This window comes from Trematomus bernacchii, unplaced genomic scaffold (genome assembly GCF_902827165.1).
Source record: "Trematomus bernacchii unplaced genomic scaffold, fTreBer1.1, whole genome shotgun sequence".
Taxonomy (NCBI): domain Eukaryota; kingdom Metazoa; phylum Chordata; class Actinopteri; order Perciformes; family Nototheniidae; genus Trematomus; species Trematomus bernacchii.
Window position 1 is genome coordinate 24,385,507 of NW_022988043.1, and position 13,293 is coordinate 24,398,799.

Below are 13,293 nucleotides of genomic sequence, written 5' to 3' on the forward strand. Positions count from 1 at the left end.
ACCACCATATGACTTCACGCACAACATATTTGATCTCGGTCTGCTTGATCCTTCTATCAGGGCAAATCAAATTACAACGCTGTGTCTTTGCAGATGTTGAAAGTCTGCGATAACTATCAGACAGGAGGACACTGTCACAGATTCAGATCTGCAGCTTTGTCATGTTGCTCCCTGTCTTCAGAGATCACTGCTCATCTTTCAAAGCAGACCTGATGCTGGTGTGGTGGAAACCCCTCCCCCTGGTTCACCTGTTGGCCGTCTAATCAGATCCAACCACCGTGGCCCACACCTCGGGACGCTTTATCTGCTCCTGTATCATCTGATAACCTATTCCTCAATCAGCCTCCATAACTGGATGAAAAGGAGAAACAGATCAGTAACACTTGAATGCTTGCATGACCTTTACTTCTTGCTTAACATCTGTGTGCAGAGTGCAGCGGGGAGAAGGAAACACCAGCACTTGTGCTGATTGAGCTGAGATTGGATTCACAGCCAGAACAAAGAGGAGAAGAGACAGGGAGACTGGGACCGGACTGTGTGTGTGTGTGTGTGTGTGTGTGTGTGTGTGTGTGTGTGTGTGTGTGTGTGTGTGTGAGTGTGTGTGTGTGTGTGTGTGTGTGTGTGTGTGTGTGTGTGGTGTGTGTGTGTGTGTGTGTGTGTGTGTGTGTGTGTGTGTGTGTGTGTGTGTGTGAGTGTGAGTGTGAGTGTGAGTGTGAGTGTGTGTGTGTGTGTGTGTGTGTGTGTGTGTGTGTGTGTGTGTGAGTGTGTGTGTGTGTGTGTGTGTGTGTTTGCAGTATGCTTTTGTGTGTCTGAATGTAGTTGAAAAGTTGTGCATGCACAGTTGTGAGTTTGTACGTATGTAAGATCGTTTACAGTTTGAAATGCATGGCCTGATGCAATACAATCTTCTTGTAAATCTACTTATAAAGATGGAAAGATAAGAACAACTCTCTAAAGTGATGGAAGATATTTAAGTAAAAAACTGGGAAATCAGTTCTAACAGATAAAACATCTCAGTGGCATATTTGCTGTCCTTATTTTAGAACTAAGAGCTTTTTATGAACTTTCTAAATGTAAAGATGTCTACATCTGCTGATATTTCGAGTGGCTCTGAAGACGCTAGAGATGATGTTCAGATAGAGATATGCTAAGAGGAGTGATGACAAATAAAGTTCCTACAACTCTATTATTTATTTTTTATATCATTATACATTGTACTCCACAAGTTAATATGTCACAAAATCGCACAGAAATATACTTAGATTAGAAAAGGTTTTGTATGCTCTGTCTGTTGGTATTGTCCCAAGGTCCAAATAACGTGTCATTTGATAAAATAACTGCTTAAATGTTAGTAAAAATGCAGATGATAAGCTGGCTTTGTCCCTTAGTTGAAGGAAAACCTTTGTATCCTTTCGTCCTTTGAGCGATCTACCCTCAATTGTTACATTTAAGCAGATAGTAAGGGGTGTTAAGATTGGGATCGTGGTTTGGGGCATGAAGGGTTTTCGAATGACACAGTCTTGATAACAATTTAACCAAATAAGCACATTTTTATTATGGTTTTGGTTTATTTAATTCTAAAGAATTTGTGTTTTTCCTTATATTGTGTTTTTAATTGTGGATATTCCCTTGGTGTCATAAGCACCATGGCACATCAGTCATTACCTGTGGTAGTTTTCAGCCTAAGTCTTATCCTCTACTGCTAATCTCACTTGTGGTGTGCCACAAGGCTCATCTTTAGGTAGCCTATTGTTTTGTGTTCACATGCAATTCCTTAGGGATTTCTATTGAAAACACAAAACTGTACCTATTGCACCTGGACATTTTTTGTCACTCTCAAAAACAGGTTCAAACATCAAATATCAGTTCTCCCAACTCCTTTCAGGTGATCCATAATACCCTTAAAACTGTAGCTGGAAACTGTGGAGTCCTATTTGTGTCTGCCCTCTATTTATATTCTAGTCAAGAAGCATAAGAAGAAGTACCACTTTTTCCACAAATTAGGTTTTTCAAATCCTCTGCTTACTTGAAAAAGCTATCAAATGTTTTTTTCCATCCCATTTGAAGTAGTATAGAAATAAGACTTGTATTCCTAATACATCTTAAAACTAAACCTTTTGCTTGAATGCAGAACAAAGGCAGCTTGAAAGAAGCTTAGGACTGATTGAAACGCAATGGAAAAGCAGAAGACTTATGTCAGCTCTCTCCAACTTATTTAATCACCAGGAGTGCTGGGGGAAGACCGACTTTGATTAAGACCACCTCGCCGATCAATAAAGTCCTTGAACTTGCATAAGTCACTGCTGGCCACTCTCAATATTACTGATAACTGCCCCCAACACACACACACACACACACACACACACACACACACACACACACACACACACACACACACACACACACACACACACACACACACACACACACACACACACACACACACACACACACACACACACACACACACACACACACACACACACACACACACACACACACATCCCCTGTCTGGCCACCTCACCTGAGTGATTTTCCCATTGATGAATAGATTCTTTTGACCTCCGCTTCCAGGGTAAACACAAGTTTAAGGTATATCTCAGAATAAAAATGGACACAGCTGCATCTAAAATGCCCTCTGCTGGCCTCAGCCAATGTCACACACAGCTCTTTGCTGCCTGCCAATATAAATATGTCCACCTCTGAAACAGCTAAAGAGCTGTGGTATTGCAGAGGAAGAGGAGGGGGAGATCACTTTCCATTAGTCTGACCCAGCTGAAAAGACTTGGCCTCCATATAAAGGGTTGCGGAGGAAGCAAAGGTTGGGGTCATTTACAGTGTGCAGTGCCCCGATTCTCCCTGCTACCTGTCCCAGATGTGCATCCTAAAACAAACAATGGATTACTTTCATTGATTGAATGCAGATTGAACGAGTCCCCTGGCAAAAAAATGTAGCGTGCTGTCAGAGGTGGCTAACCCTCATCATTGGTTAACACAGGCTGACAGATTCAATCTGTTTCAGCCTGCACCCGGGGTTATACAGTGTGTGTCACTCAAACAGGAGACACAGACAAGTCAAGTGTGGACCACCTACCCAGCCCAAAGACACATCCTATTTCTCTCTCTCTCTCCATGACACACACAAACACACTCGCACACAGAAGCCAGCTCAGCAGCCTCATAGTTCAGAGGTCGTCTCACCCTACAGTGGCCTTGTCTTGCTTCCCTCTGTCTCATGAGGAGGCTTGTGTTTGTCAAGCCATCCGAAAAATAAAAACATGCCATTGAGTGCATACCAAACTTCTGTTATGCCATATATATATCTTTATAGTGAACATATGTAACTTAAAAGAAAATACATAATACAAATATTCTTTACCGACCAACTATGAAGGCCTGTAGAGGAGACAGAGTTGCAAACTGCCAAGATCAGTAAATGTGTGAACGTTTTTCCATAATATTCCATAAACGATTTTAGCTATTGAGTAACTATAGGTCACACTTTCTCTATATAACGTTAGACAACATCGTCTCATGTATTTTCATTATATTATCTCATGTCTCATCATAATGATATCATCTCACTTTGGTCTGACTATCTGCTTCACTAATACTAAAGTGTGGTTGCAAGCAAACTTCCTTAAACTCTTCTGTGATATCTCTGCCATGATCACCATGGTCCCACATCCCTCACCTAAACATCTCACATGCTCTGCCTCACCATCAATATCTCCATTATGTCACTCTTAAAACATCCGCCACCTCGGAGCAATTTTTAAAAGCAACCTCTACATCGAGCGTCATGTCAACCATTTAATCAGAACTGATTATTTCCACCTCAAAAGCATAGCTCGTCTGCGCAAATGCTCATCTTCCTGCTACTGAAACTTTCATGTATTCCTTAATCACACACAGCACAGACTACGGCAGCATCGTTCTTTATGACACATCATTCAAAGTCCTAGATGAACTCGTGTACATCCAGAAGTCTCCACCATCACTCAACCGCCCTTTGGGATCAGAACCTCCGCCATAGTTGCCCCTTCCCATGGAGCTCTCTCCCCAACACATATCAGAAACTGCACCAATCTTTCCAATTCAAAGCTCAGATCAAAACTCCCCTTTTCTGAGTTGCTTTTGACATTTGATTATTGTGTTGTGTTGTTTATCTTTCATGTATTTTCTTATTTGAAAATAAACACACACACACACACACACACACACACACACACACACACACACACATACACACACACGCACGCACGCACGCACGCACGCACGCACGCACACAACACACGCGCGCACGCACACACACACACACACGCACACACGCACGCACGCACGCACGCACGCACGCACGCACGCACGCACGCACGCACGCACGCACGCACACACACACACACACACACACACACACACACACACACACACACACACACACACACACACACACACACACACTCCGCCTCCAGGTGGCTTCTGCTTGTTTTCCTCAGGTAAACAATGCTGACAACCTTCAGCCTGGTGAGAAGGCTTTGTGCAACTCTTTATATGAATCGCTCCTTGTTAACTTCATTTGGTATCGACCTGTGATGGCCCTGAAGACATCGCGACAGTGCACGAGGACTAAGGCTGGTGCCCCACGGGAACGAAAACGGGTTGTATCCGCATATTTCTCTTGCGTATAGCCCTTTTTGCCACACGAGGCCGTAACGAAATGATAGAAACGGACCGCTGTGATGCAGCGGGAGCAAAACACACACTTCAAGTCAGATCATCACCCTTAGCTATTTTAATTACCTCTCAAACTACCTAAACTAGTTATAAATATGTTTATTTTTACTGCCGGGTCACTCATTACTGGATCAGCTGCTGCATGAGACAGACACTGACGCTGTCAGAAGAGAGGAAAAAGAGAGGCCAGGCTCCGTGTATTTTATTATTATATATAGTCGTTATTCATTTGTTTTAAAGCTTAATAAATAACAAAGAAGACCTTTGACCGGCACTTTTATAATTTGGTCCGGAAGATTTAAACTTTTACACACGTTGACCGGCGAAAAACTCTGCCCGGTTCCCTCGGCCCCCACCACGGTGAATAAACAGAAGGGCAACCATGACAACCATGCTTCTTCGCTGCTTTTGTGGAGGAAGTTACAGCGCCACGTACAGGCTCGGCATATGTACTGCAGCTTTTTCCAGTGGTTGGAGCTAAACGGAGCTGTCTCATGTGAACAGACACTATCCGGTATATATTGCGTGTGGACGGAAGCTTTTTTGCGATTGCGTTAATCCTATGCGTTTTGCCGTATGCGTTCCCGTGGGGCACCAGCCTAAGATATTGCAATTATTTGGGGAGGATCAGCACAGATACAAGAGCACACATCCCCCTGTTAAAAGTTGTTTTACATAAACACTAATGCTCTTTGCCGCTATGTGTCATCACTACTATACAAACACCTACACCACTGTGGTTTGGCTAATTAGGAAATGTTGAAGTTACCCGACAACTAATGTATGTTAATGTTACCATTGTATATTAACATATTTGATCCAGAGGCTCTACAAAGGGCCTATATTCATTTCCATTACTTTCTAGTGCATAACTTTCCCACAGTCTGCTCCTGTTCATAAACACACAAAGAAAACCACCCTTAAAGTACCTTTAGCAATTGTGTTGTGACTATTATGGTTATATGTAACCTCAAGACTTTGTCTCTGCTTCGGTAACTTGATATATGACGTTGGCTGATCCGGTTGGGCTATGAAACACCATTTGGACCACATCAACCAATTAACCCATTTAATTAAAGCACAAAAACACAATCCATCTCACTGCAGACTGATAGGTTTGCGTATGTTGTCATTACCTTATCAGAGTGATAAAGAAATCAATAGAGAAAATCAATAGGATATGTTTTATCTCTGCCCTTTGTTCACATGTAGGGGCTACGTAGGGGTGACAACTTTGAGCTTGTACAGCAGTAGTATATCACAGCCTCCATAAACTATTGATTTTCTGATAAAATCTTTCAGACAATCAATAGTAATCAAGGGAATAGATCAAGAGAGTGTGGCATGTTAAAGCACAGGGAGAGCAGGAGAGAGTCTTTTGTCTGTGTGAGCCATGCATAATGTTATACATTCTTTGTAAGAGCATATCAATCAATTAAGAGTCAAAAGACTACATGGCAGAATTTTCTGCGAGATGAAACTAATTGAATGGGACAGATTAGGAATTGTGGCAAATGATCAGATAGTGAAGGGTAAGTGGTACTTTTTAACATTTGAAAGCCATATCCTAAAAACTGAGTGTTGCCCTCAGACTGCTAATGGAGGCATTTCCATTATATCCACTAAAATGGCTCTATGAATCTACACATGACAAGTCTGCCCTACTGGCCCACTCAACAACTCAGAATAACAGAATAAACGTCCCACCTTGGACTGCAAAGAATGTGGCGGCTAGGTGGCTACACAACACTGAACTCACTATTCTTGTCTTTGAAAGGATATATCTATCAGCAGGCCGTGGTTCACTTGTCAATCACGGGCTGAGCACTTGATAAAGACAACAATTGGGAAATACAAGGATGCTGTTTATAACATGGGCTGCCCACCCCCTCCCCCTCCAGCTACAAGTCCCCACAGCCATGATGAGTGAGGAGGATGGAGTCTGGCTGGAGGAAGAGGACAACAGTTGTGCAGTGACTGTCTGAAGCCCTGCTGAAACAGGCCGTGTCTTTTCTGCGGTGAGAGGAAACCTGACACCGCTCAGTGTTTGGACAGTCCCTGACAACCTAGATGTGGAGTCTGATTAGAGCGACAGAGGAGATTGGGAGTTAAGATTTTGAGTTACTTCTGACTGAGATACCTTACTTTTGAGTCAAATCCTGACAGTTACTCAAAAAAAGTATTATTCATTACATGGCTTGGTTGAATACACAACGCTTATTGTTCTATGTATGCTCTCATTGATATGCAGAAAGAAGTCAATGTAACATCAGCTGTGGCCAAAAAACCCATCAGTTTCCTCCATCAGAAAACACTGTTGAATACTTTTTGAATATTTTTATTTGTTATTTGTGGAGAGCACAAAAGTTTGGATTTTTGATTGCTAAACTGTCCCCAGTAAAGTAAGGAAAAAAGAGAACAAGAGCAGGAAAGAGTTTAAAAGACACAGTGATGCCGACAGGAAGTAAACACTAAAGGGAACAGTAGAAGAAGACAGACAGGAAGTAAACATTAAAGGGAACAGCAGAAGAAGAAAAACAGGTAGTATATGTGAAATGGAACAGCAGAAGAAGCCAGACAGGAAGTACACATTAAAGGGAACAGCAGAAGAACACACAGAGGAAGTAAACACTAAAGGGAAAGCAGTATGGGATCTGGCAGTGTTTAAAGATATATATTTGTTCTCAGTGGAAACAACACCATCATTTTAAAAATCATGTTGAAATATTCATTTATTTATAAAATGGTTGTGTAATAAACTTGTCATAGATATGAATTAAACATATACAAACATCCTTATAAGGTTGAATATGTTGTTGATAGTAGCCTGATGGATATGCATTCATGTGAAAAGTTATGGTCTGGAGTAGAATGATGGATTGGGCATTATGGAATGGATTTAATAACCATAAGGAAATCATGATGTGTGGATGGGCCTAGTGTGTGGCCTTCCAATTTCCTTATGGAGCATCTTAATAGCTCTTTGGTAAGCAGCGATGGGGGGAGGAGTCTGCATAGTGCCTGACTGAGGGGTCAGTAGCTTATTGGACAGCTGACGTATGGCAGCAAGGTCAAGTGGCTCCAAGTAAGCCACCTGCCTTTGAGATTTGCCAGACTCTAATTGAAATGTTGTGATACATCTCTAGCAAAGGGATGTCACAGGCTGGGTCAGGAGAACAGAGGTCTGGGCTGGAATGCAATGTCAATATTCGTACTATGCAGGTTTATCACTTGTACAGATAGAACAACATCAGGGCAGTAAGCGGGTCAGAAATAAAGTCCATTAGCTCTGGGTCCATGCAGGTGGAAAGCCAGTGCTGTAGGCTAATTGTGTTCATGCTGTTCTCTTTTATTTTGTGAGGCGTAGCTGAGGCAGTGTTTATGTTAGTCCATAAAAACCTGCTGAGACAACACAGCAGTGGCGGCTGGCCCATAGGGGGCGCTAGGGACGCCGCCCCACCTCTTCCAACATTCTAGATTGTCATTAAAAACATTTTTTATTTTATTAATTGTATACATGTTTCTTTTAATGAACAAGATACATATTATATAGTTGGTGTCAGTTAAATGTATAATCTACGATAAAATATCGATAACAATTGTTTTACGATGTCTAAAGTTACTGATAAGTCACGTGTTTCCTGCTTGGGGCGCAGAAATCTTTGCCCATCGACTCTTGTTATAAGTGGTGCATGTGCAGTCTGCGCCTCTTCAATACAACAGATAGGAGCAGCTCGGGGCGCACCAAACTGCGCCCAAAGCAGCTGTTGACACCGCCAACAACTAGGGGGCAGCAGGAGCGCCAGAGTGAGTGATTGACGTTTGAATGAGAGAGAGTTAGAAGGAGATGGAGTGTAAACAAAACTAGATAGTGAATATGGAGAAGGAACATGATGTTTAATCACTTAAAGAAACACCCTTTGAGAGGAGGACACTGGAGGGAAAACTGAGAGTAAAAGAGCTCGGACCTGATCAGCCTGACATAGGCAGGAGTTAAGGACAGAGGAAGGCAGTATACATGCTCTTTCTCAAGGAGCTGGTTTAGCAAGAAGGCTTGGCTAACTACCTGTAGCAACACCAGTGCTATATTTGGCTTCCCCTGCCCCCTTTTCAAACGTCAGGATCAGACCAGTCTGTGGACCAGACCCAGCATGGATCCAGACAGATGTGAGTGACTTAAAGCACATATCAGAAAAAACTAAAAAGCATGAACAAACTAGAGTCCACATGGATGATAGAAAGGGTTAAAGCACGTTATTGAATTTTATTATTTTTATTATTAGACTGTATATAATGACTATTTTGCACATCCCTTTCAAGATTTCAAGATTTTCTAAGGTTTATTGACATATCATATTATACACAACTACGGTGTAGTTATGCAATGAATGAAAAACTTGGGTCGCAGGTTCCTCAACAGTGCATTACAAGACATCTATCAATATGTGTGTATACCTCCACCATTACATTGTCATATTCTGCACATTTCTTATACTATCTACATACATCTTATAAGAGTATAATACATATGTATAATATCAGTTAAAATAAGTGCTTCAACACAGTTAACATTGCAGGAAAGCAATATATTAGACGTTAAGTACTTTGTCAGGCTTAATATTTATCTGTAGATACCCCCAAAGCTTTTTTCTTATTCAAAAGAAGACCTTAACCTAAAGTATTCTTTAATGTTTAAATAAAGCCTTATTAGTTTGTCTGTTTTGCACATCCTCCTATTAATATCTAATAATACAATTATAAAATGCAATAACGTGCTTTAACCAGTAGGTGTCCCTTTCTATCAGCTGTGCACCGTTATGGCGTAAATACAGCCTATCTACCAATTGGATCAAATATAAAGGTCAGCCGAATTAGTGTTGATACTGCAAGGAGACGTATTGTGTGAAAAGAAATGTAAGATGTTGTTTAATTGCTTATATATTTATGATCCACGTCAAGTTTTCAGTTTTGGCGGCAGTTCCTGTTTGTCTAGAAGTCTTGTCATCAGGGCTCTATAAATAGAGAACTACGGCAGATATGTAATATTTAATGCAGCCGAACTGTGTATTACAATGCCGTTATGTGATGACTTTCAAAGAGAAAAGCAAGCACACTCGGAATAATGTATTATTTTATTTAAAAAAAATGTTTTCATGAATGCAAGCTGTTGCCTGGCAACACAATCGCACAGCGTCACGTCCGTTAATTTTACAATGACACACATGGATTAACATGGATTTAATACATTAATGTAGCCTTTGTTTCTGCTAAAAGAGGTGTCGACTAGCTGGGGCAACAAGAAAATCGGCGAAATCGAGTGTGACTATTAAAAAATAAATCATTATTATATTAATATTGACAATAACAACCGACCGTCAGGGTAGCATTTGCTTGGCATTTCCGGGTATTTCTCCACTGGCTGGGCCATGTTAACAATACCGTGTAACTGTCACGTTTGAAGGGACGAAATCGTGACATCTTCACGTATCCCAGCATGGTAAATCGTCACATGTTCACGTCTTGCCGTGATACCGGGTTGACAAAAACAGGCACTAAAATAATGATCAAGTGCTGTGTGCCTTTGAGCTAGCCCTGCGTTGTAATATGACATATGTTTTGAGTTTTTGTATAAGTTTGCTTAAATTTGGTAGAGCCCCCCCTGGAGAAAAATGCACCGGCCGCCACTGCAACACAGGGCACTTTTCTTGACTTTATTTGGCAGAGGCACACACATTAAGACCATGACAAAATCACTAAACACGCTTCAATTGTATTAATATTTGTCCCCCTAGACACGTTAGTACTGATAAGTGATGTTTTATAGGTGAGTTGCAAACAACTTGAAGAATGTCAAATTCTTGTTTTTGCAGTTAATCCTTACTAATGCTGTATTTCATCTACATCTGGGGATAATGTTAGTCAGGTATGAAACGAAAAACAACAACCTTATTAGAAACAGTAATTAGTTATTTAAATCCTAAACACAGTGAATGGATCTGTAAGTAACAAACACTAAATTATCCTCTTAATCTAAGTTTAAGAAAATCATCATTAGGAGTAAAGCAGTTGTTCTCAGGTGATTCCTATACTCCGTCAATCTGACCACGGATACTGAAAACAAGGAAAAGTCCAAACTCTGCTTGAATAATCAAAATCAAATGAGGATGTTAAAAACAATACAATTAAATAGAATAACATATTTGAGTTCAAAAAGGTGCTTAGCTTAGCTGATTAAATGTATTATCTCTGAATGTTTGCCTAAAAAAATTGCAGATTTGAAATGACTCATTTGACATTCAAGATATTACAGTTCCCTATTTTAAATAGGTTTTACTAAAGCAGTGCTTTTCAGTGGGGAAGACACCAAGCTGCAAAGAGAAATGTACTATGGCAAGGATATCTTCAAAAATAAAAGTAAAAAGGATTTAACAGATGGAGGTGGAATGTGTGAAGGCATCACGAGAAGTGCTTAACTTCTCTTGCAGCATCAGCCAGGTCAAGAGGACTGTTATAATGAGTAAACAGGTTAACATCCCCTCAGAACACTTGGAGGTTCTGTTCATTGTTACATTTGGATTTAAAAGCCTTTCCAACATACCCAGCGTTCATGTGACTGAATCATGCAGTAGATGTCTCTTGACTCCCCGAACTAAATCCCAATCCTCATCTTTCATGGATCATTTTAAATATGGATATTGTGCCAAATACTGTGTTTACATTTGTTCACAATAAATCAATATATTTCCCCCCATTCACAGTCAACTACAACCTGTGTAAAAATGATTGTTAACAACTATATAACAAGTAAACTACTTACACTGAAAAAACTGAACCGTTGGCTTCAATTAAATGTATTATGTCCACAGATTTCACATAACTGTGTTTGGTTAGTTGAAAGCAATAATATTAAATTGGACCTAATATTTTGTATTTAAACGTAATATTATTGCTTTCAACTAACCTAATACAGTTCAGTCAGACAACTCACATGTTTCTTAATATGTTTATTATAGCAGCATATAGTTTGAGTTTGGCGTCTAGGCTCGGGCCTCATCACTCCACAGATTTACAAAGAACATTGAGTGATGATTAGATAACTATCCCCCGAGCCTACAGGTGGAAGCTGGGGTGGAAGCTGGGGTGGTGGGGGGGGGCAGGCGAGCAGCAGCAACATGAAACACAGCAGCAGGAACATGAACATGAACGTAGCAATAGCAAGTGAACACAGCAGTGCAGCAGCAGCATGAGCGAGGCAGAGGCATGAAGACCTGGCAGCTTAAATAGAGCGGCATGTTTAGGAGAATGTGTTTGGTTGGTTGTAAGAGGGACGAGGTGCGTCACGTGTTAATGTATCATTGGTGCTCGAGTTGACTGCCTGAACTAGCTCGCAGGCTTCGCCCCATTTAGGTGAAATCTGTTGATATAATATATTTAATGAATTTCACAATTTTGCCGTATAGACAGAACACGTTTTCTTATACTTCAAGTCTTGCATACCAGATGATAAAGATACTCATAATAAGGAAGATACTAACTTTCTAAACACTATAATGGCCCAAATAAGATTTTATTCCAGTTTGATAAGATGAAAGATGTCCCATTTAGAATACCAGTTGAATGAGTGTGTCTGCGGTTGATTCCACCACTGTGTGCTCATTGACCTCCGCTCTGCGCTCTCACTTTGCATGACAAACTGCTTCACTGCTAGACTGTGTGTCACCATTCAGATGTAAAAGAAAAGTGTGCCATAGTCCTCTGAGTTGACGTGGTCAGACGGAGACGTTTTATGGTCCAGCTGTGACATCTAACATGATTGGGCTTTTGTGATGCTGAGGGAACTGACTGCAGGAGCTAAATGAACAGCTGTGGGGTCCTCCAATACCCATACATACATGATGGCTGAATGTGTGGGGGGGGCACGAACAAGTGGGACACACATGGAGGTACGCAGGCAACAGGACCGGTGGCCACCCATCAGATGGGATTGCTTATAATTTGTTGTTTAAAGGCTAGTTTGGCATGTAAATGGTCAGTGATGTTTTGTATTGATTGTATTGTTGTCATTCACTGGCTTTAGGAGAACTGGGGTAAGAGGGCGTGTAAGACCAAAACAAAAAGCCTGCAAACACAAGGACTGAGCCTCTTCTGAAATCCTGAGATGTACTTTAAAAATCCTGTGAGCTCTTTGTGTTGGCATCATAAATACTGGACCCAAGAATGACATTATGTGCAGGTCACTCAGTCCTTTTTAAATGTAATATTTGTCTTTGAATAATTGGCCTACAAAAGGGAGACAGTATGAGCATCACTTATTATCTCGATATGATGAGAATTCAAAGCCATCCATGTCATTTCTGAACTACTTATCCTGTATCTTAAAATAAATGTTTGATAATGCTGTGATTATAACATCATTTCAGGGTTACAAAAATAAATATCAGCACTATTTGATAAAGACAGTTTTTTTCTTAATTAGAGGAAACAAAGCCTTATGGACTTAATATTGTGTCAAGATTTTTAACACAATAAATACGTATATCTAAGATATTTGAAACAAAT